Raw genomic sequence first — 26695 nt, forward strand, 5'->3', positions numbered from 1 at the left:
GCAACTGCTATTAATCTGCAAGCTATAAACGCAGTAAAGGGGCATTATCCAGCAAAGTGGAATTCAATTGCTATATTTATTGCCAGAAATATCTATCAGCAAAAAGCAGTCTATTTTCATTGAGCACTACAAAATAAACACTGGATAATGAACATGCGCCTCACCATTGGAATGGTACCTAAAGATGTCCATGAAGTCTTAAAGCTCAAAACACATAGGAAGGATGGTGCCTCCCCTGCTGTAAATCTGGGTATGAAATTGGAAGACAACCATACTTGAAACAGTGAAAGAGTTCTAAGCAATATAACAAGTTATGTGACTCCATCTGTCATTAGCTAAAGATACCCAACAACTCTGCAAGCTGAAAAAGAAGAGCAGGTATTAAACATGATTACTCACGTTTAAGCCTCCGTGAGAAGAGACACACTGGGAATAAAACCAAAGAAACCCAAATTAGCACCATATCTGAGAATGAAACAAATTCAAAAGAAAAAAGAAAAATTCCAGGAAGCAACTTCAGAATTGCTGTTCAAGCCCTTGCACTCTTGCATCTGGATGGTGGTAGTGCCCTACTGCATAGCCTTCCAGACTCCAACCTGGCACTATATAGGGGAATTCAAAATGAGAACATTTTAATTACAAGTGCTTCAACCACTTAATGATCAGTATGCAACTAAATGGGCAACACAATTGGCTCGAGCACTATTTAGAAATTAAGTGGTTTGAATGAAAAAGTGACTCTACATCTAATCATGTTATAGGATGAACCATTAGTTCATAAATAGTATTCAAATAAGTCTGAAGCCAAATTTGATTTAAAATTGCAGTGACAGAGAAATCATCTACTTTAAACATCCATATTTTGCTGGTATTGAAACAATACATTTTGAAGATTAGTTCACCCGGACCAACATTGTAGAACATTTGTAGTACGAATGCACCACATACAGGATTAATGATGCAGTTTACAGACATAAAAAGCATCATGTATATAACTAATGGATTTTTAACCAAAGTGTAGCTCCTGATTCATATTATTTAATAGCATTCACACTTAGCTGGCCAAAATATGGATTCACTTGATTAACTCAGGTGCATACAAATAGTCCATGTTCTTTTTGGCAAGAATTATTGGGTGGTTACAGGAAGATTTAAGTGTAGTGCCCTATGTTGATGTCATATATGTCACAGATAAAGAACCAAAGAACCACCTCCAGCCTTAAGGATAAGCATGACACTTAAAGGAGCAAGCTATAAACTTTAAAATATCAAAAATATGTTATCTGCAAGTTATTTTTTCTAGGATATGCACTAACCAGGGAGGCAAGTGTACTAAAACCTGCATGGGTAGAACAATGTGAAGAACTAAAACCACCAAACACTCTCAAAAACCTTTGTTTGAATATATGGCTCACATTATGCAGAAAGATTGACAGGAGGCACTGATGGAGCGAGATAGAAAACAAAATTTTGTTTAAACTCGTGAAGTCACATTTCCATAACATGAATAATAATATTAATGATTTGTGATTTGTCATGCTAATACAACTTAGATTAAACTTTACACATGGGGGGACTAACATGTGTGCTCATAAACGTGCATAATTGTTGCATCTTTTTGTTCGTGCAAAATAATAAAATAATTTATTGTTTTCGTTTTTGTCATAACTAACTGCTGCAAACTTAAAAGAAGCATGTGCTTGTTTTGCTTTTCCTTGTCTGTGTGATGTCATTTCTACTATTCTAGGTGCATATGAGTCTCATGGAATAACGGAGACTGGTAAATATAAACGCTGCTTTATTTGTTTGCAATGGCTAGGTAACATTTTGATTAATCGGGTGGGTTAATTAATTAGTAAATCCTGGGGTGGATACAGAATCTACATTATTTCTTACATTAATACTTTTCTTGTGTTTGTTTTATATTAGAAAACATAAGTTGTCTGCTTTTGGGCCTTGTCTGCCCGAACTACAATATGCTGAATTTTACTTCTGCAAAAGTGCTGAGACGCCCATTCTGAAATAAATTATTCGTCAAAAGCTGCGTTCACAAAGCAAAAACTAACGTGCTATCGTCATTCTGTCGGACATGGCCAAGGTCGAAAAAGAACATTTTGTCAGTCCTTAACTTGGCATCCGCGGAAGTCAATTGGAAGTCAATGGACGCTGCGAGAATGACTTTATACAATTGTTGCAATCCTAGGAAGCTCCTGGTTGCACTCGGAAGGGACAATGGTCTCTAAGAAAAGTGACTTAATGGAAGTTTTGAAAAGTGGGTGACATGTCACTTGTCACTCTCAGCCAATGGGACGTCGAAGATTTCTGAAAACTTTCCTTTGCGTAGTTTAGTTAGCGTAGAAAGGTATAAAAAGTCATGCCCCTAGGGATGGGCTGGCTGCTGCTTTCTGACTTTCCGATGAGGGTGATGTGCTGTCGGACTTTGCGTGGAGCACGTAAGAATCCTCAAAGAACTTTACTTTAAATTCTATCTATTTAGCTTAGTTAGGGAATTAGGTTTTAGAAATGCTAAACTTTACACATTTACTTTAAATTTGATTCACTTGCTTAAATTGTATTTTACTCATGTTTCTTTACAATCATGCTAGCTTTATTGCTAATAAAATTCATTTATAAAACTATCAACTTATATACCATAATTTAGTAAATAAAATCTTACTTTTGACAAACAAGCTGGTCTTGGTTATTCAAGAGTGTAGGTTACTATTAGCTAGATCACGTCGCCAATGGTGGTCATTTAAATGGTCAAGTTTTATTCTAATGACAATATTCTTTACGTAAATGTATAAAATTGTATATAGTTTGTAGATAATGTGTATATAGATTTAATCTGACCACCTGATTCAGTAGGCCCAAAATATGTCAGGTTTATAAGTGGGTCCAAATTTTAGTATAGAATTTTGTTTATAGATTATGAAGTTGGGTAGCGTTGTTTATGATATATTTTCTATAGGCCGCTGGATCAATTCTCTGGTAGCAGAAATTGATGGTTGCTAAGAGTAACCAAGGTAATATGGTGGTTACTAAGGGTTACTAAAATATTATGGTATGGAAATAGGATCGATGTTTTAACACATGTTGAGTTCGTTTTTCGTGCTATCTGTAAGCTATACCGGTATAGATTGTGTGGCGAGAAATTAGTCACGCAAGCCATCTGTTCTGTTTGTAGTGATATCGCCGAGTATCACAAGAGGTATCGCCGTGTACCATAGTGTTGTCGCCGAGCAGCACAGTTTTAGGGCTAGGTCTGAATCTTGTAAAGTGAGGGTTTTCTAAGAAATTAAAGCAGCATGAGAATAGGGACAAAGCGCCTTCCATAAAACTCACTGTGATAAGAGTATTAGTTATATCCGAGCTCGAATGAAGGGTAAATTAGCGTCGGTGCATGATTATCTATAAACAGGTTAGAGTCCTGTACGGGTACATGTTTCATATCTATAAACAGGTGAGAGCCCTGTACGGATAACGTCGTTATTTTGCTAACGGTGCATGATTTCTATAAACAGGTGAGAGTCCTGTACGGATTTCATGTGTGTTTGAAATTAGGGAAATTTCAGTGTGAAAGTGCGAGTTTGAATTGTATTTTATGTTCAAGTGGAACTCTTAGAACTTTCACTTCGCGGTGGGTTCAGAGCAAAGCGAGTTCATAATTATACATGTTAGAAGGGTGGGGTAAGGTTACTCTACTAACGATTGAATATTATCCTTAGTGTGAATAGCGCCGTCTATTCCGAAGTGTGGATACTTGAATGTATGTAAACTATCCTAAATAGTGAAACGAACAGATGTTGTCCTTATAGTCATCGTTAAAAATTAATTTACACTGAAAAGTGTTCTTAAAATGGCGCTGTGAAAAGATTTTGTGAAGGAGGGGTAAGCGCCAGTAGTGAGAAACGAGAAACCGCAGCTGCTGTGTACGTCACAGAGCCGCGCTGGGATTGGGTGACCTACGTCACAAGCTATATTCTGATTGGCTCTTGAGTCTCTGACGACCTGTGAGCTGATTGGTCCTTCAGAAAAACTCCAAATTTATTGGTTGAGCAGAAAAGTGACGTAGCTCAACTGTCATTGGCTTGTTAGTGTGTTTCGCGCACGGATTGGTTGTTTTACGGAACATCCCGGAAATATTTTACGAACGATTTTGTGAATTAGATTTAACTCTTAAAAATGAGTTATCATTTTAAACATGTTGAGAAAAAGCCAACATTATTTCAGAAGTTTAAGAATTTATTTTCACCTGACAAGAAAATCGAAACGCGAGGTGGTAAACTACTTCATAAGTATAAAACACCTGCAGCGTATATGGAAGGTGAATATGGATATCATACTGTCTTATGGTTTGATAGTTGGAAACGCTATACTAAGAACGACGGTGTTTTAACTTGGCCTGATGATGGTTCATTTAATGTAAAAGTTTTAAGAAATTTACGAGAGAAAATGAATGCTCTTGTTCCGAAACCGAGATCAACTCAATTTGAAGCTTTAGTTGAGTGGGAAGACGAGATGTATCAATTACAAAGAGAAGCTAGTGGAATTAAAAGACCTTCTAAAAATCCACCTTGGAGAAGAGAAACTCATGAAGATAGATTGCGAATGTGGAGACAGGGAAACATGAGTGAAGGATTGTATTTAATTCATGAAATGGTAATGGGTACTCCTACAGGGAGATCTATGGAAAGTGAATCTGAGGATGCAGTAATGGAAGAAATATATACAACTGCTAGAAAGAATCAGCCTTTGAGACCTCCTAGATCATGGTCTACTCCGGTGGTTTCTACTGAATCTTCACCGAGTGCACCTCCAATTAATGAAGCTCCTAAACTTTATCCAAATAATTGTGAAATCATTGAAACTCCTAGAAGATCAGAATTCGAGAATGCTCGAAATGAAGGTAGACATTTTACAATGGCTCCAAGAGCAAGAGAACCTCCAAAAGATTATACAAGAGAGGCAAGAAATGTTGAAGATGTTGATTATAATGAATATTTAAGATCTAAAGAAGAATTAATAAAAAGAATGACAAAAGGCATGGAAGCTGTGACAGTTCCAGTAACAATTGGTCCTGTTCAGCCCGTATTTGACCAAAAGGAAACAAACAAAACTGGATTAACTATTCCTTTAAATACAGAAATTCAAAAGGCTGCTGAAAAATTTTATTCAGACTTATCTGAAATAAACTCTTCTAAATCGAGAATGCCTGATTTAACCTTTAATGAGGATTTATCTCCAAAAACACCAATGGGTGCTATATCAGATATAGGGAGTCCTGAAGTCAGGGTAACCACACCAAAACTTGATGTGGCCAAATTAAAAGCGAATATCGAAGAATTAATAATTGGAACAATTGGTCCAGATAGTTTAAATTACTATCGAGATGATGAACTACTGTTCATTTGCAAAAGCATACAGTGGAAAACAAAAAATAAATATGATCAACTAGAGGATTTAGCAGCAGAACTTGAAATCGATGTGAGTAAACAAAAGAATTTTGCGAAACATTACAGATTAGACTTTTCAGAAAGTGACATCGAGAGTTTAAACTCAATGGGAAGAATAGTTCATATTAAAGATTTGATTGTCTATATCAAAAAGCTAGGAGAACTGAATAAATGGAGAGTAAAATGGACGAAAAAGAAGGAAGATGAAAGATTGGAAAAATTGTCAAAACAATTTCCAATGAGAGAAATTGCAGGTGGAGGATATGTTCATGTCCCTTGGTCGAGACAGGACATTCTGTTATTTACAAATGACTTTCCGAAATTGAGGGAGAAACCAGTTAAGTGGTACAGGCAAGTCGATAGATTTATCAAAGTGTCAAAAGTTCTGTGGATTGATTTAGATGGATTTTTTGATATTGTCGTTCCATCTGATCTTTGGACAGAATGTAAAATATCGATTAGTTGGCCAAAAACAGAACCTGAGCGAATTAAAGAAACAGGTGCTCCAAATCCACTTGTAATGGATTTTTATGAAAAAGTAATTGTTTGGATGAAAAACAAAATTCCACCCAAAGAAGTCGATTGGGTTAAAATAGAAAGGACAGAACAGGAAACAAAAGAATCAGTTCATTCTTTTTATGAAAGACTACTGTTAATTTTTAAACAATACAGTGGTTATGAAAAATTAGATGAAAAAGAAATGAGCCTTTTTGTCTATAGATTTGTTTATGGACTAAAACCTGAAATTGGAGAAATGATCAGAAATAGTATTGTCGGATGGCAATCATTATCTGTAGATGATATTCTAAGAAAAGCAAAGTATTGTAGCGATGAAATAGAAGTAAAACAGAAGAAGCTGAAGGAGAAAGCCATGTGGGCTCAGGTAAAGGTGGCTGAGCAACAGATTGCCAGCATGGGTAATAAGAACACTAATTTCGTTCAAACTGGAAATACAAACCAGATACAAGGAAAGTTTAAAAATAATAATTTCCCAAAGAAATTTAGCCCAAAGATTGAGGAGTTGAAGCAAAGATTACCTTGTTTTAATTGTGGCGAAATTGGACATTGGAGAGACGAGTGTTCTCATCCTCCTAAAAACTTAAAGAATCCCTTATTGAATCCACAGATGCAGAATGGTGTTGACCTGCAGCGACAGCTACAGATACAACAGGGGTTAAACGAATTAAATATTCAGCGACAGTTACAGCAACAGCAACAACAACAGGTGAATAATCGTCAAGACCAATTGCCACAACCTCCTTTTCCGAATTGTGGGGGAGTTCAAAAATATAATCCTAACGTGGGATTTCAGGGAAGTGAACAGGTAATAAAACCACAAAAACAGCAAAAGCAGCAAAGGGTTCAAATGCAAAATGCTTCACAACAATTTTTATTAGCAGAAAGTCAAGACAGCGATTCTGATGATTATTGTTGACGGTGCCCGAGAGAGGAGGAAGAGTGTGTTGTTGGAGCCACTCTTGAGGTTGACCAGTCTGGTCCTTTTGTAAACGGGAAAGTTAATGATGTAGACATCACTTTTCTAGTGGACACTGGTGCTACCCGTTCTACTGTTAGGTCAGTGGAAATTGAAAACCTACCTCTCTCTGGGGATACCATCCAAGTTGTCGGAGTAAGTAATCAGCAAATTAAAACTGACTTAACTGATCCAGTACCAGTTGAAATTGGAAATTACAGAGACAAACACAGATTTGTGGTTTGTAATAGTAGTCCAGTGAATTTATTGGGCAGAGACATTCTATGTAAAATGAATTGTAGAATATATTGTTCTCCTGATGGAGTTGAGTTACAAACAATGGAGGAAGATGGTTTATACAGAATGACAATGATGATGATGGAAGCAGAAGAAACAAAATTGTTTCCTGCATTTGAAGAAAAAGATTTACCTGAAGAACTTAAAGAAACAGTGAAATCTGAAATATGGGATTTTACTGGAAATGAGATGGGTCTGATGAAAAACGTAGATCCAGTAAAAATTACATTGAAACAGGGAATAGAATTTCCAAACATTCCACAATATAAAATGAAAACAGAAACAATTGAAGGTATTACACCTATAATTGAAAAATTAATCAAGCAAGGTGTATTAAAGGAAATGGAGAGTAGCTCTTGTAATTCACCAATTATGGGAGTTAAAAAGTCTAACGGAACATTTAGAATCGTACAAGATTTGAGAAAGATTAATCAAATTGTCGTTCCATGTTGTCCTGTGGTTCCAAATCCAGCAGTAATTCTATTCCAGATTCCACATGATGCTGAATGGTATACAGTCATTGACCTTTGCAATGCATTCTTTACTGTTCCCTTACATCCAGACAGTTATGAAATTTTTGCTTTCAGATTCCAAGGAAAGACCCTCGGATGGTCAAGAATCCCTCAGGGCTATACAGAAACTCCTTCAATCTTTAACGAATTGTTAAAAAGATCATTAGAAGACCTAGACTTACCTGGTAGGTCTACGCTAGTGCAGTATATTGATGATTTGTTAATAGCTGCAAAGACAAGAGAAAATTGTGTAACAGACACAATAATTCTGTTAAATCGTCTTGCAGAAGAAGGACATAAAGTGTCCCCAGCAAAACTACAGTTTTGCAAACAAGAAGTAAAATATCTTGGTCACAGAATTGCAAAGGGAAAAAGACAAGTAACAATAGAGAGAATAAAAATGATTCAAGCAATGTTACCACCAAGAACACAAAGACAGGTCAGAATGTTCTTGGGAATGGTTGGTTACTGTCGACAATGGATAAGTGGATTTTCAGTAATTGCAAAACCACTACAAAGACTGACAAAGTCAGATGTAAAAGATCCAATTATTCTCAATGATGCTGAGATGGATTCTTTTGAGAACTTGAAAAAGAGCTTATGTCAAGCTCCTGCTTTAGGTATGCCAAATTATGAGAAAGATTTCGAACTGTATTGCAGTGAGAGAGAAGGATGTGCATTATCTGTGTTAATTCAGAGACATGGAAATTTAAAGAAACCTATTGCATACTTCTCTGCAGTTCTTGATCCAATTGCAAAAGCATTACCAGGTTGTTTGAAAGCAGTTGCAGCTACAAGTATCAGCCTCGAACAAAGTGAGGGGATCATTATGGGATTTCCTGTGAAAGTTTTTGTGCCTCATTCAGTTGAAATATTACTGACAAGAGGTAAGACTCAACATCTAACAAGTAGTAGATTGACAAAGTATGAGAAAATCATACTGGGAGCAGATAATGTTTCGATTTCAAGATGTTTAAATCTGAATCCTTCTACATTATTGCCTGATTCTGAAATTGTTGATGACATTGAAACAGAACATGAATGTTTAGATGTCATGGAATTCTGCACAAAACCAAGAAAAGACATCAAAGACAGACCTTTGTCTGAATCGGATTTTGTCTACTTTGTAGATGGCTCATGCTTAAGATCCGAAGGAGGTATCTTAAAAGCTTCATATTCAGTTTGTACAGTCGTAGATGTTGAAGAAGCATCATGTCTTGAAGGAGTTCGTTCAGCACAGGTGGCTGAATTGATTGCTTTAATTCGTGCATGTGAAATATCGAAGGATATAAGAGTTACCATCATTACTGATAGTCAGTATGGGTACGGAGTTGTGCATGATTATGGACAACTCTGGTCACAGAGAGGATACATGACATCAACAGGATCACCAATTAAAAATGCAGTTTTCATTAGGAGATTAATTGAAGCAATACAGTTGCCAAAAGAAATCGCCATTGTTAAGTGTGCAGCGCACACTAGAGGAACTGATTATATTTCCAAGGGAAATGCCTTCGCAGATGAAACAGCTAAATACTGCGCAAGGAAAAATTATTCATATAATCGGGAGAGGAGTAAAGAAACTGATTCAAAATCATTAATGCTAACAACTGTTGTAGAAACATGGCATGAGATTAGAGATTTACAAAATGAAGCAGAAGATGAAGAAAAAGACTTGTGGTTAAGATCAGATTGTAGACCACGTGAAGAAGATGGAGTGTGGGTTTACAAAGATGGCAGAGTAGTCTTACCAAATTGTTTGATTGCTGACATGGCCAGATTATATCATGGTCCAGCACATCTCGGAAGAGATTCTATGGTTAGACTTTTCAGAGAAACATGGTTCAATACCAAGTTTAGAACTATTGCAGAATCTTTTTGTCAAAGGTGTTTGTCATGCCAACAAATGAATCCAAACAGAAAATCAGTGGTGGGGACAGGAATAATTGGTCGAGAAGGTGGTCCCTTTACCAGATTACAAATGGATTTCATCGAAATGCCATTACACAATTGTTTGAAATATGTGCTTGTAATTGTGTGCTTATTTTCAAGATGGGTAGAGGCTTTCCCTACACGACATTGTGATTCAATTACAGTAGCAAAATTAATGCTCAGAGAAATCATCCCAAGGTACGGTTTTCCAGTCACTATTGAGAGTGATGGAGGAAGCCATTTTGATAACAAACTGATGAAGTTAATTTGCGAAGCTTTGAGCATTGAGCAGAAAATACACTGTGCATACAGACCAGAGGCATCAGGAGTAGTTGAACAAATAAATGGAACAATTAAAAACAGAATTGGAAAAATGTGTCTTGAAACAGGTGTAAAGTGGACTGATGCTCTTCCACTTGTTTTGATGTCATTAAGAAGTACACCAGATAAAAAGACAGGTTTGAGTCCTCATGAAATTTTAATGGGAAGAGTTATGAGGCAAGCTTTTGTACCTGTAGGTAAACTGTTGAGCATAAATGACAGTGCTATTTTGGATTACTGTAAAAGGTTATCTGATATGGTAACTTCTGTGTCTAATCAGGTGGGAACTGAAGCTCAGTCAGATGAAAAAGTTTTGACACATGATCTGAGACCTGGCGATTGGGTCAGAACGAAAGTACATCGGAGAAGGAATTGTCTAGCTCCTAGATGGCAGAAACCTAGGCAGATAATTTTGATCACTACTAATGCCGTAAAGTGCAGAGGATTGAAACGTTGGATTCATCCTAGTCATACTATTCCAGTACCAACTCCTGAGAGTTCTGATGTTGAAAGTGATACAACAGACGATTCTGATTCTGAAGCAGAAGGCGAAACAGAAGGTAAAATAATTCCAGATTCTGAAGATCGACAAGAAAGTCGACATCTGGAAACTGTGCCAGTGAATGGAAATTTGACAAGAAAAGACTTGGAAATAATTGAAATAGATTCTGAAGGTGAAGAGAATCTGTTAAAAGGAAAGATAACTGAGGATTCGGTTGTCTCCATTGAAGACAAAGAAGCAGAACAAAAGGAAGTTTCAGACCAGGAGAGTATCGAAAGGCAGAGAACAAACTCTGAAGTAAGGAACAAAAATCCGAAATCTGGGAAGTTGGGGGTAATTGAGGAAGAGGAGGAAAACGAATTACCGAGTACCAGTGATGGAAGACAAAGTGAAGTTCCTGAAGGAGTGAAATTGCCGAATAGAGAAGTTCCTGAGTCAATTGAAATTTCAGACTACGAAACCGAAGAAAGTGACGTGGAAGGTGAAAGTGAAAACAGAAAGAAAAGGACTTGGAAGTCAGAATCAAATAATTCTGAACCAAAGAAGAAGTACGTGAGAAAAGCAGACTACTGGCCAGGTGGAAGATTGAGAGTCAGATTGATCAAGAAGCCAAAAGAACAAGTTGAAGAAATCAGTAGTCAAAAGAGTCCTGGAAAAGAAGTTGGAGTTGGAAGAAAAATTGAAGTGATATCGAGAAAAGGGAAGAGAATAATAAGACCAAACCAAAAATACAAGTCTCCTGAGTGGACTTACTTAGTAATTCCACCTGTTATTGACATATATGATAGTAGTGAAGAAGAAAACGAAATCCAAGAAATTAGTGACAATGATTGAAATACAGAAATATTAAATTGGCAAAAGGCTGAAGAAAATTTGTTAGTTGACACAAGGTCGAAGAAAAACTGTTTAGTTGAAGAAAACTTATGTATGACATAAGGTCGAAGAAATCTTGTCTAGGGTTTTAAAAAAAAAAAATATATATATATTTTAAAAGGGGGGTGTAATAAGAATTTTAAAATTTATTTTATTTTTGAGGCTAAAAATAACCAAGAATGCCTTATGTTAAGGAGAGCACTTCAAAGTGTTCTGTTTTTAAAAGATGCTGTAAGATGACTCTGGTGTGTCTGCTCATTTTAACTCTGCTCTGGTTGGTTCTAGCTGTGATTATTCCTTTGGAGATGAATAGAGAATTACACAAAGTTAACATAACAAACAAAGCTCTGGTTAGCCAAACTAAACATAGTGCGTCTGCAAAAGTTATTGATCATCAGCCTAACATTCATCAAGATAAATCAATTGGTGATTTCTCAAGTAATACATTCACAAAGCTATTGAGTGAATATGTTAAGGTAATGGATGCAAAAGACTGCTACGTCTGTGTTAAGTTACCTGCTTCTGTTTCTGAGGGAGTAACATATAATATGCTTCCTCTCACTTATGCTGTAACATGTAGTGTATTAACTAGTTTATTTTATCAAACTGGACGTTTAGAATATTACTATTCAAATTATGATGACATTTTTGCAAATATTAAGATTGATAATGCTTTAAATAAGCATAAGAAAGCAAAACAAATGAGAGAATTTTTCCTTGTTACTAACGAACTCACTTACGAGTATGCTTACAAGAATAATCTAACATGTAAATTAAGTGCTGAAGGAAAGAAATTTTTGAACATGGTTGAGGAGAGAAGAGCAATTTATAAGAGGAATGAATTAGTCAAGCAGACTAAGTCAAGTTTCTGGCAGAAAGAGGATGAGAAATTAAATGGCAAAATGCTTGAAAATATTGCAATTCACATAGACAAACCAGTTAGTGGAAAACTTTGCATTAGAAGAGATAATACACTTTTTGATAATTATTTTGTAGGTGCAAGTAACTGTGAAGATACTTATCAGATTTTGGGAGGTTGGGGATTTAAAGGTGGAAAAGATCCTATCTTTCCTGGGATTTATTTTGTTTGTGGTGACAAAGCCTACTACAACCTTCCAGACCACTGGTATGGAACTTGTTATGTGGGAATTGTTTTTCCTAAAGTGTTTCATGTTGACAGAGATTCAGAAGGATTGTTTAAAATTCATAATTATGTAAATAGAGTTAAAAGAGAAACTTTTACTGAAGTTTTGGGAGATATTTTTCAAGCTGTAATACCTTTTGTTGGTATAACCCTAAATGCAGGGAGAATCAGAAAATTGTCCACTATAGTTGATAGATTATCAACTGACACAGCTGATGGGTTTCAATTAGTAAATGTTGAAGTTATTGCAATTAGATCCATGGTAATTCAAGATCGCCTTGCTTTAGATATACTCCTAGCAAAAGAGGGAGGAGTCTGTGGCATTTTACATGTACAACATTGTTGTACATATATACCTGATGAAAGTAAGAATATTGAAATGTATATTAAGAATATTACACAAATGCATTCAGAGATAATTCCTTTAGAAGAAGATGATTTTACAGGGAAACTTTCAAAAAGGTTTCAAGCAATTAAAAACTGGTTTCATGATATCGGAAGTTCAATTCTTGGCAAGATTCTGGCACCTTTGATTATAACAGTATTCATTTTTATTTTGACCAAAATAGGTTGTTTATTACATAAAAGAAAGAAACAGTTGAAAGAAAAGAAAAGAATCTATAAACTCAGAGAAGAAGAAGAAAGAGAGATCGAATTACAGGAGTTACATAGAGAGCGTTATGCTAATTCCAAAGATTATGCAGAAACAGATTTTTAGGTTTACTGATACAAATGAATTTGAATCGATTTCTTAAAAATTTAAATAATCAAAATTTTGAGTGCTGGTGTGGTGATTTGTTAATTACCAGATGAGGGAGTTGATGGAGCGAGATAGAAAACAAAATTTTGTTTAAACTCGTGAAGTCACATTTCCATAACATGAATAATAATATTAATGATTTGTGATTTGTCATGCTAATACAACTTAGATTAAACTTTACACATGGGGGGACTAACATGTGTGCTCATAAACGTGCATAATTGTTGCATCTTTTTGTTCGTGCAAAATAATAAAATAATTTATTGTTTTCGTTTTTGTCATAACTAACTGCTGCAAACTTAAAAGAAGCATGTGCTTGTTTTGCTTTTCCTTGTCTGTGTGATGTCATTTCTACTATTCTAGGTGCATATGAGTCTCATGGAATAACGGAGACTGGTAAATATAAACGCTGCTTTATTTGTTTGCAATGGCTAGGTAACATTTTGATTAATCGGGTGGGTTAATTAATTAGTAAATCCTGGGGTGGATACAGAATCTACATTATTTCTTACATTAATACTTTTCTTGTGTTTGTTTTATATTAGAAAACATAAGTTGTCTGCTTTTGGGCCTTGTCTGCCCGAACTACAATATGCTGAATTTTACTTCTGCAAAAGTGCTGAGACGCCCATTCTGAAATAAATTATTCGTCAAAAGCTGCGTTCACAAAGCAAAAACTAACGTGCTATCGTCATTCTGTCGGACATGGCCAAGGTCGAAAAAGAACATTTTGTCAGTCCTTAACTTGGCATCCGCGGAAGTCAATTGGAAGTCAATGGACGCTGCGAGAATGACTTTATACAATTGTTGCAATCCTAGGAAGCTCCTGGTTGCACTCGGAAGGGACAATGGTCTCTAAGAAAAGTGACTTAATGGAAGTTTTGAAAAGTGGGTGACATGTCACTTGTCACTCTCAGCCAATGGGACGTCGAAGATTTCTGAAAACTTTCCTTTGCGTAGTTTAGTTAGCGTAGAAAGGTATAAAAAGTCATGCCCCTAGGGATGGGCTGGCTGCTGCTTTCTGACTTTCCGATGAGGGTGATGTGCTGTCGGACTTTGCGTGGAGCACGTAAGAATCCTCAAAGAACTTTACTTTAAATTCTATCTATTTAGCTTAGTTAGGGAATTAGGTTTTAGAAATGCTAAACTTTACACATTTACTTTAAATTTGATTCACTTGCTTAAATTGTATTTTACTCATGTTTCTTTACAATCATGCTAGCTTTATTGCTAATAAAATTCATTTATAAAACTATCAACTTATATACCATAATTTAGTAAATAAAATCTTACTTTTGACAAACAAGCTGGTCTTGGTTATTCAAGAGTGTAGGTTACTATTAGCTAGATCACGTCGCCAATGGTGGTCATTTAAATGGTCAAGTTTTATTCTAATGACAATATTCTTTACGTAAATGTATAAAATTGTATATAGTTTGTAGATAATGTGTATATAGATTTAATCTGACCACCTGATTCAGTAGGCCCAAAATATGTCAGGTTTATAAGTGGGTCCAAATTTTAGTATAGAATTTTGTTTATAGATTATGAAGTTGGGTAGCGTTGTTTATGATATATTTTCTATAGGCCGCTGGATCAGCACCCAAAAAATTAACAATGTATTGGTTTCTCACTCCCAGGGGAGGTGGTGGCTCGGCTCCTTACTGCCAGGGGAGCTGAGACATTGGTTCCTTACTGCTGTGCAGGGGAGGAGATACATCAGTTCCCTACTGGAAGAACACACAGCCTCGGTTCCTAAATGCTGGGCAGTGTCGATAGGGAAGTTGGTGCCCAGGGATGATGCGTCAAAACTCCAGATGCACTGCGTGGATTCCACAGCGATGTAGCAGTTGCTCGAAATGCACACTGCAGCAGTTTTTGTGACGTACTGCAACAGAGAGCTGAGGCCTGCGGTGAACGCCATGGTTGATGTGCAGATCGGGCACTATGCTGCGGTGGTGGCAGTGGCGATGTGTCGAAGTTTGTAGCGATGCATCGATAAAAAGATGCTGGGAGTTGATACACGGATTTTCTCCTGCAGTCCACCAGATTCTGCTTCCAAGTGCCCAGAGACTGGATTCGGAACCATTTGGCTAATCAGGGCTCTAAGCAGGAGAGCCCAGGCACTGGTAGGCAAAGTCTTTGAGAGCCCTGAGTCTTCGAAAATGGAATCAAGCACACACAAGCCCTGGAGAACCTTGGAAGCAGGATACAGAAAGCAAAGTCCAGTTCTTTTACTTCCAGGGCAGAAGCAGCAGGCCTGCATACAAAGCAACAGGCAGAGTGGTAGTCCCTCCTACAGCATCCAACTCTTCTTCCTGGCAGAATGTCCTTTAATCCAGAAGAGTCATGATTTGAGAGTGTCAGAGGTCCAAAACTTATATCCCTTTCTGGCTTTTAAGAAGGCAAACTTCAAAGGAAAGTCTTGTGATGCACAAGACCCTGACTTTCCCTGATCTGGCTCTAGATTAAGTATGGGCGAAATTTGCGAATTCGCGGTCCGCGAATTCGTGCGAAATTGCAAAAAAAGTCAGCGAGTTCGCGAATTTTCCCGCGAACTCGCGGATTTTTGTGCCATTTGCACAAATATGTGACCACGTGTGTCTGTAACTTTGCCAGTGCGCCAAATGGCGCCGAGGTCCCTTGAGTGAGCTGGCCATTATAGTGGGGATGGGCGGGAAGACGTTTCATACCGCTAGTGTGTGGTGGATGGGGCCAAACGGGTGGGGTTTCTATGCGAGTTCACATGCATCTTGTTTATAAAGGGTCAGAGACCGAGAAGAGCAGCAGATGAGGAGAAAGCAGCCTCCTGGTCACAGCAGCTACACGGGGATGGCGCTCTGGAAACTAAGCAGGAGAGCCCAGGCACTGGTAGGCAAAGTCTTTGAGAGCCCTGAGTCTTCGAAAATGGAATCAAGCACACACAAGCCCTGGAGAACCTTGGAAGCAGGATACAGAAAGCAAAGTCCAGTTCTTTTACTTCCAGGGCAGAAGCAGCAGGCCTGCATACAAAGCAACAAGCAGAGTGATAGACCCTCCTACAGCATCCAACTCTTCTTCCTGGCAGAATGTCCTTTAATCCAGAAGAGTCATGATTTGAGAGTGTCAGAGGTCCAATACTTATATCCCTTTCTGGCTTTTAAGAAGGCAAACTTCAAAGGAAAGTCTTGTGGTGCAAAAGACCCTGACTTTCCCTGATCTGGCTCTAGATTAAGTATGGGCGAAATTTGCGAATTCGCGGTCCGCGAATTCGTGCGAAATTGCAAAAAAAGTCAGCGAGTTCGCGAATTTTCCCGCGAACTCGCGGGTTTTTGTGCCATTTGCACAAATATGTGACCACGTGTGTCTGTAACTTTGCCAGTGCGCCAAATGGCGCCGAGGTCCCTTGAGTGAGCTGGCCATTATAGTGGGAACGGGCGGGAAGACGTTTCATACCGCTAGTGTGTGGTGGATGGGGCCAAACGGGTGGGGTTTCTATGCGAGTTCACATGCATCTTGTTTATAAAGGGTCAGAGACCGAGAAGAGCAGCAGATGAGGAGAAAGCAGCCTCCTGGTCACAGCAGCTACACGGGGATGGCGCTCAGGAAACTCATGGATGCAAAAATACGTTTGGCACAGGACCCCAGAATCCTTCAGATGTTCAAGATAGCTCTGCTGCGCGTGTTGGTACAAAGCCATTCTGATCCTGCTCAGTGGGTTCAGGCACATGCAGCTGCTGCAGCTGGACAATGCCCCATCTCATACTAAACTGCCCCGTACAGGCATATGCTGGCGCTGGGCAGTAGGATGCAGTGGCATGCGGGTGCTCCACGCCTGATACATGCGCAAACCGGTGCCAGGGGGGACACGTGTTTATTGGTGCTGTGTAGCAAGTTATGACTTTACATTTTGAATGCACCAGACGGTGGTACCACCTACACTGATTGGGAGCATCCAGGCACCAGACTTCATGGTGCAAGAGCATAATGGTGCTGTGTGGTACGGGTATATATGTACTGGGGGCAGGGGGACACTTAGCACAATTTGTGCTCACACCCAGAGGGCTCCCAGGCAATTGAGCACAAATGATTTTCACACTGAGAGGGCTCCGGGGCAGTGCAGCAGCACTGGGGCTCACACCCACTGGGCCCCGGGGCAGTTCAGTAGCGCGTGGGCTCACAACCCCATGGCAGCTCAGCAGCACAGGGGCTCACACCCACAGGGCTCCCAGGCAGTTTAGCAGCGCCACCCTCTGGTTCATTACTGCCACCCTCTGGTTCATCACTGCCACCCTCTTGTTCACCACTGCCACCCTCTGGTTCATCACTGCCACCCTCTAGTTCACCACTGCCACCCTCTGGTTCACCACTGTCACCCTCTGGCTCACCACTGCCACCCTCTGGTTCATCACTGTCACCCTCTGGTTCATCACTGCCACCCTGTGGTTCATCACTGCCACCCTGTGGTTCACCACTGCCACCCTCTGGTTCATCACTGCCACCCTCTGGTTCATCACTGCCACCCTCTGGTTCACCAGTGCCACCCTCTGGTTAATCACTGCCACCCTCTGGTTCACCACTGCCACCCTCTGGTTCACCACTGTCACCCTATGGTTCATCACTGTCACCCTCTGGTTCATCACTGCCACCCTCTGGTTCATCACAGCACCCTCTGGTTCACCACTTCCACCCTCTGGTTCATCACTGTCACCCTCTGGTTCATCACTGCCACCCTCTGGTTCATCACAGCCACCCTCTGGTTCATCACAACACCCTCTGATTCACGACTGCCACCCTCTGGTTCATCACTGCCACCCTCTGGTTCATCACTGCCACCCTCTGGTTCATCACTGCCACCCTCTGGTTCACCACTGCCACCCTCTGGTTCATCACTGCCACCCTCTGGTTCATCACAGCTCCCTCTGGTTCACCACTGCCACCCTCTGGTTCATCACTGCCACCCTTTGGTTCATCACAGCGCCCTCTGGGTCACCACTGCCACCCTCTGGTTCATCACTGCCACCCTCTAGTTAATCACTGCCACCCTCTGGTTCACCACTGCCACCCTCTGGATCATCACTGTCACCCTCTGGTTCATCACTGCCACCTTCTGGTTCACCACTGCCACCCTCTGGTTCATCACTGCCACCTTCTGGTTCATCACAGCACCCTCTGGTTCACCCCTGCCACCCTCTGGTTCATCACTGCCACCCTCTGGTTCATCACTGCCACCCTCTGGTTCACCACTGCCACCCTCTGGTTCACCACTATCACCCTCTGGTTCATCACAGCACCCTCTTGTTCACCACTGCCACCCTCTGGTTCACCACTGACACCCTCTGGTTCACCCCTGCCACCGTCTGGTTCATCACAGCACCCTCTGGTTCACCACTGTCACCCTCTGGTTCACCACTGTTACCCTCTGGTTTATCACTGCCACCCTCTGGTTCATCACTGCCACCCTCTGGTTCACCACTGCCACCCTCTGGTTCACCCCTGCCACCCTCTGGTTCATCACTGCCACCCTCTGGTTCATCATTGCCACCCTCTGGTTCATCACTGCCACCCTCTGGTTCACCACTGCCACCCTCTAGTTCACCACTGCCACTCTCTGGTTCACCACTGCCACCCTCTGGTTTACCCCTGCCACCATCTGGTTCATCACTGCCACCCTCTGGTTCACCACTGCCACCCTTTGGTTCACCACTGCCACCCTCTGGTTCATCACTGCCACCTTCTGGTTCACCACTGCCACCCTCTGGTTCATCACTGCCACCCACTGGTTCATCACTGCCACCCTCTGGTTTACCACTGCCACCCTCTGGTTCATCACTGTCACCCTCTGGTTCACCACTGCCACCCTCTGGTTCATCACTGCCACCCTCTGGTTCACCACTGCCACCCTCTGGTTCATCACTGTCACTCTCTGGTTCATCACTTCCACCCTCTGGATCACCACTGCCACCCTCTGGTTCATCACTGTCACCCTCTGGTTCATCACTGCCACCCTCTGGTTCATCACTGCCACCCTCTGGTTCATCAGAGCACCCTCTGGTTCACCACTGCCACCCTCTGGTTCACCATTGCCACCCTCTGGTTCATCACAGCACCCTCTGGTTCACAACTGTACCTTATGGTTCATCACAGCACCCTCTGGTTCACCACTGTAGATTATGGGGAGAAAGCACACCTGCCCAGCCTCAACCGGGGGCTGGTTAATGTGTTACTGAATTTGAGCTTCAAGTCCGGCACCTGCTTCCTTATCTGTAAGTACTTCCTGTTGTGGTTTAATTTTTGTGACAGCCTGGAGCATTGTTCCATACTTGTAACTATTCTCTGACCCTGCTTCGAGGGTCAGAGAATAGTTGCAAGTAGGCAACAATTCTGGAGGCGCCGCTCAGGAATCACTTACAGGGTTACAGCAGGTACCCAAGTCGAAGTTAATTTCTTTGTAACCATTTTGTAAATGGTTACAAAGAAATTAGCTTCAACTTGGGCACCTGCTGTTACCCTGTAAGTGCTTCATGTACTTCAGTTTTTGAAAATCCGTCCTGAACGCGATTTTGCGGATTTTTCTGCAATTTCGCGAGATTCGCGGACCGCGAAATTGCAGAAAATCCGCAAATTCCGCGAACAGAACGGATTTCACGCCCATGCTTACTCTAGATGCACTACAGGGGGGTGGAAACAGCTTTGTGTGAGGCTAGGCAAAGTCCCCTTCAGGTGTCAGTGATAACTCCTCCCACCACTCTCGCTTAGGAAGGCCCATCAGCCTGGTGATGGGCAATCAGGATATGTAAGGCATACCTCAGCTCTCTTTGTGTGACTGTCTATAGTGAATGCACAAATGCACAACACATTATGTTGTAGACAGGGTTACAATGTAGTTTCAATACATTGGGAAACCAATGGTAACACATACTCAAAAGGGAAGATGATAGGAGCAAAGCATCTCTGGGTAACAATAGTGAACTGTTAAAGACAGCTTCCATCAGTGGATGTACAGCACACACTGGCACGCTAGGATGGAGAAGTCAATTGAAAGGCACTTTTGCTGCTGACCAAGCTGCTAAATCTTTGGTGCAGATGTTCAAAGTAGCAGCAGTGACTTAGTTGTGAGCTAAGATGAAACTGGAAATACACCTAGCAAATCAATCATCACACAAAATTACAGAATGTCATCGCGACATTATGGTGAAGTGCAACTACTTATATTTTATAAGCATTTATTGAGGGCATGGCTACCTCCAACGGGGTGGCCTGGCGCTAAGGCAGCAGATTAACACAGCGGCACAGGAAAAGGGGTAAGTGTGGTTGAATAGCCAGGTCTTCAAAGCTTTCCTAAAGGCTGATTCTTGTTCGGTCACATGGAGATAGAGAGGCATGATATTCCAGAGCTTTGCGGTTCTGACCACAAAGGCTCTGACGCCTATCCTGGCCTTACGAAAGTGGGGAGTAGTGGGCAAATTCAAGTGTTTGGATCTCAGGACCCGTTTGTTTTGGTAGCTTTGTAATCTGAGTCACAGATATGTTGGACCTCGACCAAAGGTGGCTCTGTATGCCATTGTAAGTGCCTTAAATTCAATTCTTCTACTGATGGGCAGCCAGTGAATGTTTTGCAAGTGGGGAGAAATGGAATGACGAAAAGGCACCTTGCAGATCAATCGAGCCACAGCATTTTGAACTATTTATAATCTGTGGCTCAAATATGCTGGGAGGCCTAGGTAGAGGCTGTTAGAATAGTCCAGGCAAGATGTAACCAAGGCATGACCTACAGTCCTGCAATCCAGCGGGAGAAAATGGAGGAATTTCCTCAGGGATAGCAACTCCCAAAAGCATTCGGAGGAGACCTGACTATTCTAGGTCTTACAGGAGAGATCATTGTCGAATTTGAACCCCAGATTCCTTGCTGAATCCACTGGAAGAGGATGGGAGTTCAGTTCTGGTGGCCACCAGAACATGGAGGGAGGTGGGACCGGTTGGTTAAAGAAGAGCACCTCAGTTTTCTCTGTGTTCAACTTTAGGCAGCTTTGAGTCATCCAAGCCGAAATGTTACTCAGGCACTGTCTAAAGTTAACAAAATCAGCCTCTCAATGTTCTTTAAAAGAGAACATCAGCTGGGTGTCATCAGCGTAGGAAATCACTTTCACCCCAAGAGTCTCAACCAAGGTCGCAAGAGGGGTGAGGTATATTTTGAAGCATAGAGGGCTCAGTGCCGAACCCTGAGGGACCCTGCACACAAGCGGAAACAAAAGGGCTAAAAAAAACCTGTTGTGTGCAATTCTCTAGGAAAGACAGCAGTCAGGCCAAAACAGTACCCTGACTCCCAGATGTCTAAGTCTCTCCAAGAGAATCGGATGGGCCACAGTATCAAAAGCTGTGTATAGGTCGAGCAGCACCAGCATTGCTCCATTGACCTGATCTATGGTTTCGCAAATGCTCCCCGCAACTTCCAGGAGTGTGATCTCTGTACTGTATCCTGCTCTAAAGCCGGATTGTGAGTCACTGAAACGGTTATTGGATTCCAGAAATACAGAGAGTTGACTCTGAACTTCCTGCTCAAGAATTTTAGCCAGTGCCGGCTAGAAGAGAGATGTGTCTAATGTTTTTATGTTCTGCAGGGTCGGCATCTGTCAGTAGGAATGCATGTTTCCATATTGCTGAATATATACCTGACTTCAGAGAAGAGTTCCAGATTTGGTTCAGGGGGGCATTAAGACAAGGGGCCAGCAATCTGAAGAACTGAGCGGGGCAGGGATCACCCGGAGAGCCAAATTTACAGCTTTGCAGTTTCTTCAGGCAGTTTCTTAAGGGACAGATCAAGAGGAAGAGGGTGGAACTCCGACCAGATATCAATACAATCAGGAGTAGGATTAAGCTCATGCAAACACATGTTAGATGGAAAGGTTGACTAAATTGATTGGATCTTAGCCTAAAAAGAATTCAGAGAGGCCATTACAAAGGATGGGGGATGGAGTCACAGAACTATCAAGAGCAGCCGGTTTGGTGAAGCATTGAGCAATTTTGAATAGTGCTTTGGCTGAGTTGTCGGCCGACTTGATCTTGTGTGAAAAGTAGTCTGGCATAGTATTAAGCTTGAATCTCCAGACTTTTTTTAGGGCTTTCCTATAGGTACACTTAGCTGCAGTGTCGTAAGAGTGTCTCCAGGAGCGCTCCAGTTTTGTACAAAGACTTTTCTTTGCCTGTAGTTCCACAGAAAACCATGAGGAAGATGTATTTCCTGGCGGATGTCACTGATCTAGGAGGTGCCACTTTATCTAGGATGTAGGTTACCCAGCTACTGAAGCTGGATATATCTTCATTAGGGTTCCCTGTCAACTGGAAGGGGATATTTCGAAGCAAAGGCGTCATAGAGTCAATAGTGACCTTCTTCCAATTTCTCCTTATTTTGGGGATATGCTTGGAGCTATTGCTGTGGTGAGCAGCAATAAAGCTGAAAGGGATAAGTAGGTGATCTGTCCAAGTCAGGAGTAAGGGGGCCTCTACCCTAAGGTTGGGGTCATTCGAAAAGATTAGTTCCAGCATGTGGCCAGAGCCAGGAGTAGGGGCAGTGACTCTTTGCATCAAGTTAAAGGGTTTCAGCCAGCTGGATAGCTTTAGTGCATTTTTCACTGTCCATATGGACGTTAAAGTCACCTAGAACAGTGAAGCTGGGGAATTTCAATGAGAGATCACCAGCTATGTTGCAGAATTCTGATAAATAGCAGCTTAGAGTGTTGGCGGGTCTGTACACAAAAATCCCGGCCACCAATAAGGAGGACGAGACCCTGATACAGAAAGACACAGCCTCCATGTTTCCTATATGTTCAATCCTTCTACAGGAGATTTCCAGGCCCTCCCTCAAAACGATAGCCAGATCACCTCCAATCTTGTTGCCTCCCTTATTGACACAGGACATTCCAAAGCACGCTGGCATCACCAGCATCAGATCAGGATTATAATTCTCTTTGAGCCAAGTTTCAGTAAGAAACATTAGGTCCCATGAGTTAGTCTCCAGGCAGAGCCAAATGTCCTCCACATGTTTGGAGATGGACCTACAGTTAATTAAGCGCAACATGATGTAGGTACCCACGGCCTGGACCTTTTTTGCGGGGACGTTGGTGCCAATGAACAATTATTTGACTTCCCATAGCTCGCCCCTAGTTTAAAAAGACAGGAGTTGCAACCAACTCCAAGGTTGGCTTGTTCGGGGTCTATCTGTAATTTCTTGACACATTCCTTTTTATTCATCTAAAGCATGGGTACTCACAAACTTTCTCTCGGGGGCCAAATTTACAGTGTGGTTTGTGGCTGAGGGCCGCACCGGTGGGGGCGGGGTCAGAGGGGGAGGGGGCAGGTCTAAAGCAAACAAAAATTGTGACCATGAGGTTAAACATAGGTCCCTGCAGCAGACACCTTCGTCCACTGAGCCACCAGACCCAGCATACAAACATCTCTTTCTTTTTCTCCCTCCTTCTCTCCCTCCTTCTCTCTCTCCCTCTCTCTCTCCCTCCCCCTCCCTCCCTCTGTGTCTCCCTCCCTCCTGGTGTGTCTCCCTCCCTGACTCCCACTCTCCCTCTGTGTCTCCCTCCCTGTCTCCCACTCTCCCTCTGTGTCTCCCTCTCTGTCTCCCACTCTCCCTCTGTGTCTCCCTCCCTGTCTCCTACTCTCCCTCTGTGTCTCCCTTCCAGTCTCCCTCTCCCTCTGTGTCTCCCTTCCAGTCTCCCACCCTCTCTCTGTGTCTCCCTCCCAGTCTCCCTCTCCCTCTGTGTCTCCCTTCCAGTCTCCCACTCTCCCTCTGTGTCTCCCTCCCAGTCTCCCACTCTCCCTCTGTGTCTCCCTCCCTGTCTCCCACTCTCTGTTTCCCTCCCTCTGTGTCTCCCTCCCTCTGTGTCTCCCTCCGTATCTCCCTCCCTCCATCTGTGTCTCCCTCCCTGTCTCCCACTCTCTGTTTCCCTCCCTCCCTCTGTGTCTCCCTCCCTCCATCTGTGTCTCCCTCCCTGTCTCCCACTCTCTGTTTCCCTCTCTCTGTGTCTCCCTCCCTGTCTCCCATTCTCTGTTTCCCTCCCTCTGTGTCTCCCTCCCTGTCTCCCACTCTCTGTTTTCCTCCCTCTGTGTCTCCCTCCCTCCCTCCCTCTGTGTCTCCCTCCGTGTCTCCCTCCCTCTGTGTCTCCCTCCCTGTCTCCCACTCTTTGTTTCCCTCCCTCCCTCTATATCTCCCTTCCTCACTCGGTGTCTCCCTCCCTGTCTCCCACTCTCGGTTTCCCTCCCTCTGTGTCTCCCTCCCTGTCTCCCACTCTCTCTTTCCCTCCCTCTGTGTCTCCTTCCCTGTCTCCCACTCTCTGTTTCCCTCCCTCCGTGTCTCCCTCCCTCCCTCTGTGTCTCCCTCCCTGTCTCCCACTCTCTGTTTCCCTCCCTCCCTCTCTGTCCTCTCACCTGTGTGTGTGTGTGTGTCAGCCCTCAACCTGGGCTGAGACAGCTTCCACGGCCGAGCGTACACAGCCCCACCAACTACTTCCTGGGTCTTTAAAAGACCATTTACATGTGATGGAGCGAGATGCTGAATGAAATTTCGTTCAAACTCGCAAAGTTAAACTTCCATAAAAACAGTAACCGTATTAACAAGTATGTGATAAAAAGTACTAATCAACTTAGTTTTAAAAATGCATATTTATAAGAAACACGAGGGACTAACTTATGTGCTTTATGTTGCAAATGCAAGTGCGTAAAAATAATAAACTAACCTTGTCTATTGTCTTTGTCAGTATTAAATGCGGCTGTTTAACTAATGGCATGTGCTTATTTGTGTGCTTATGTTATGTCTTTACGTCTTATCTCTGGCATAAGCTCCTGGAGAATCCTGCGGCCTGAAAGAAGAAGGTAGATATGAAATGCAGCTTTGTGTGCATAGCTAGGTAACATAAATGAATGGGTTAATAATTAGCAAAGGGGGTGGGTAACAGAATGGGTTTCAATTCTCTAATTAATTGATGTCTTGTGTTTGTTTAAATAATAGTTTTCGAGTGAGGCCTAAAGGCACATTGAAAAGATGGCGTTTTCGAATCCTGTCCAGAAAGAGCCTTGCATGGAAGTGGAAACTTTTACCACATTGACAAGTTTTGTCAGAAGAATGCAAACTTAATAAACTGTGCTAAACGTGCTCTTGGAGAGAAAGATTCAAGGACAGGAAGCGGCAAGATAGCCAAGCCAAGGAAGTCATGTACTGTAGCTCAAGTGTAAAGTAACATTTTTGAGGAAGCTGCGTGACTCGAAAAGTAAAGGACAATGGTCTCTAAGAAAAGCCCGATCTGGGCTTGGGGAATGGTGATGACACAACATGATCTGACATAAGTCAGCCAATGAGGACACTGGATGGCAAAGAAATGTGTACAATTTAGAGAAGATTAGCTAGTCAGAAAGGTATAAAACTTGGCCCCATGGGCAGGAGGGCGCTATTTATTACATTAAAGAGAAAAAGAAGCTTTCTTGGTTTCAGAAATTGAAAAATAAATTGAAACCTGACAAGAAAATTGAAACGCGACATGGAAGATTACTTCATAAGTACAAAACACCGCAGCTTATATGTTAGGCGAATATGATTATCATACTTGTCTTTGGATTGAGAATTGGATGGAATATACCAAAAATGATGGTGTTTTAGCATGGCCGGAAGATGGATCATTTAATATTAAGGTTATGAAAAACTTAAGAGAAAAAATTATGACTCTTGAACCAAAGCCTAGACCTACACAATTTGAGGCTTTAGCTGAATGGGAGGATGAGATGTTTGAATTGGAACGAGAGAATAGAGGTATAACAAGAGGTACCAAATTGGACATAAATAGGGAAACTCATGAGGATAGAATGCGTCGATGGAGACGTAATGTGTGTGATGGTCTGTATCCAGCAAGAATTAGTGAGGTAACTAGTCAAAACAATGCCCAAAAGAAAAATAACAATGCTGAAGAAAGTGAATTAGAAGATGCAGTTTTAGAAGAGATTGATATTACAAAACCAAAACGGCCTCCTCCTTATCAACCAGTTTGTTCATGGTCTTCCCCGAGAGTTCCTCCAGGAACTTCCCCAAGTGCTCCTCCTAGAGAAATTATTGACGAGACATCACCCAGATTAAATCCAAATAATGCAAAAACTCCTGAAAGACTAGAAACAAGATCTAATTCTAGTATATCTGGTGAAAACAGAAATTATGCTGAAACCCCAGTTCACAGGATTGAAACTCCAAGAAATGTAATGAGAACAGAAAGATGTGAGGAAATGCCAAACACTTCAGAATATTTCCGATCAAAAGATGAATGAATACAGCAGTTAACTAAAAGCATGGATGCAGTAACTGTACCAGTAACGATTGGACCTGTTCTTCCAGTATTTGATCAAAGGAAAATTAGACATTCAGCTTTAACTGTTCCATTTAATGCAGAAAGTCA

This window comes from Lissotriton helveticus, chromosome 2_1 (genome assembly GCF_964261635.1).
Source record: "Lissotriton helveticus chromosome 2_1, aLisHel1.1, whole genome shotgun sequence".
NCBI classification, from domain to species: domain Eukaryota; kingdom Metazoa; phylum Chordata; class Amphibia; order Caudata; family Salamandridae; genus Lissotriton; species Lissotriton helveticus.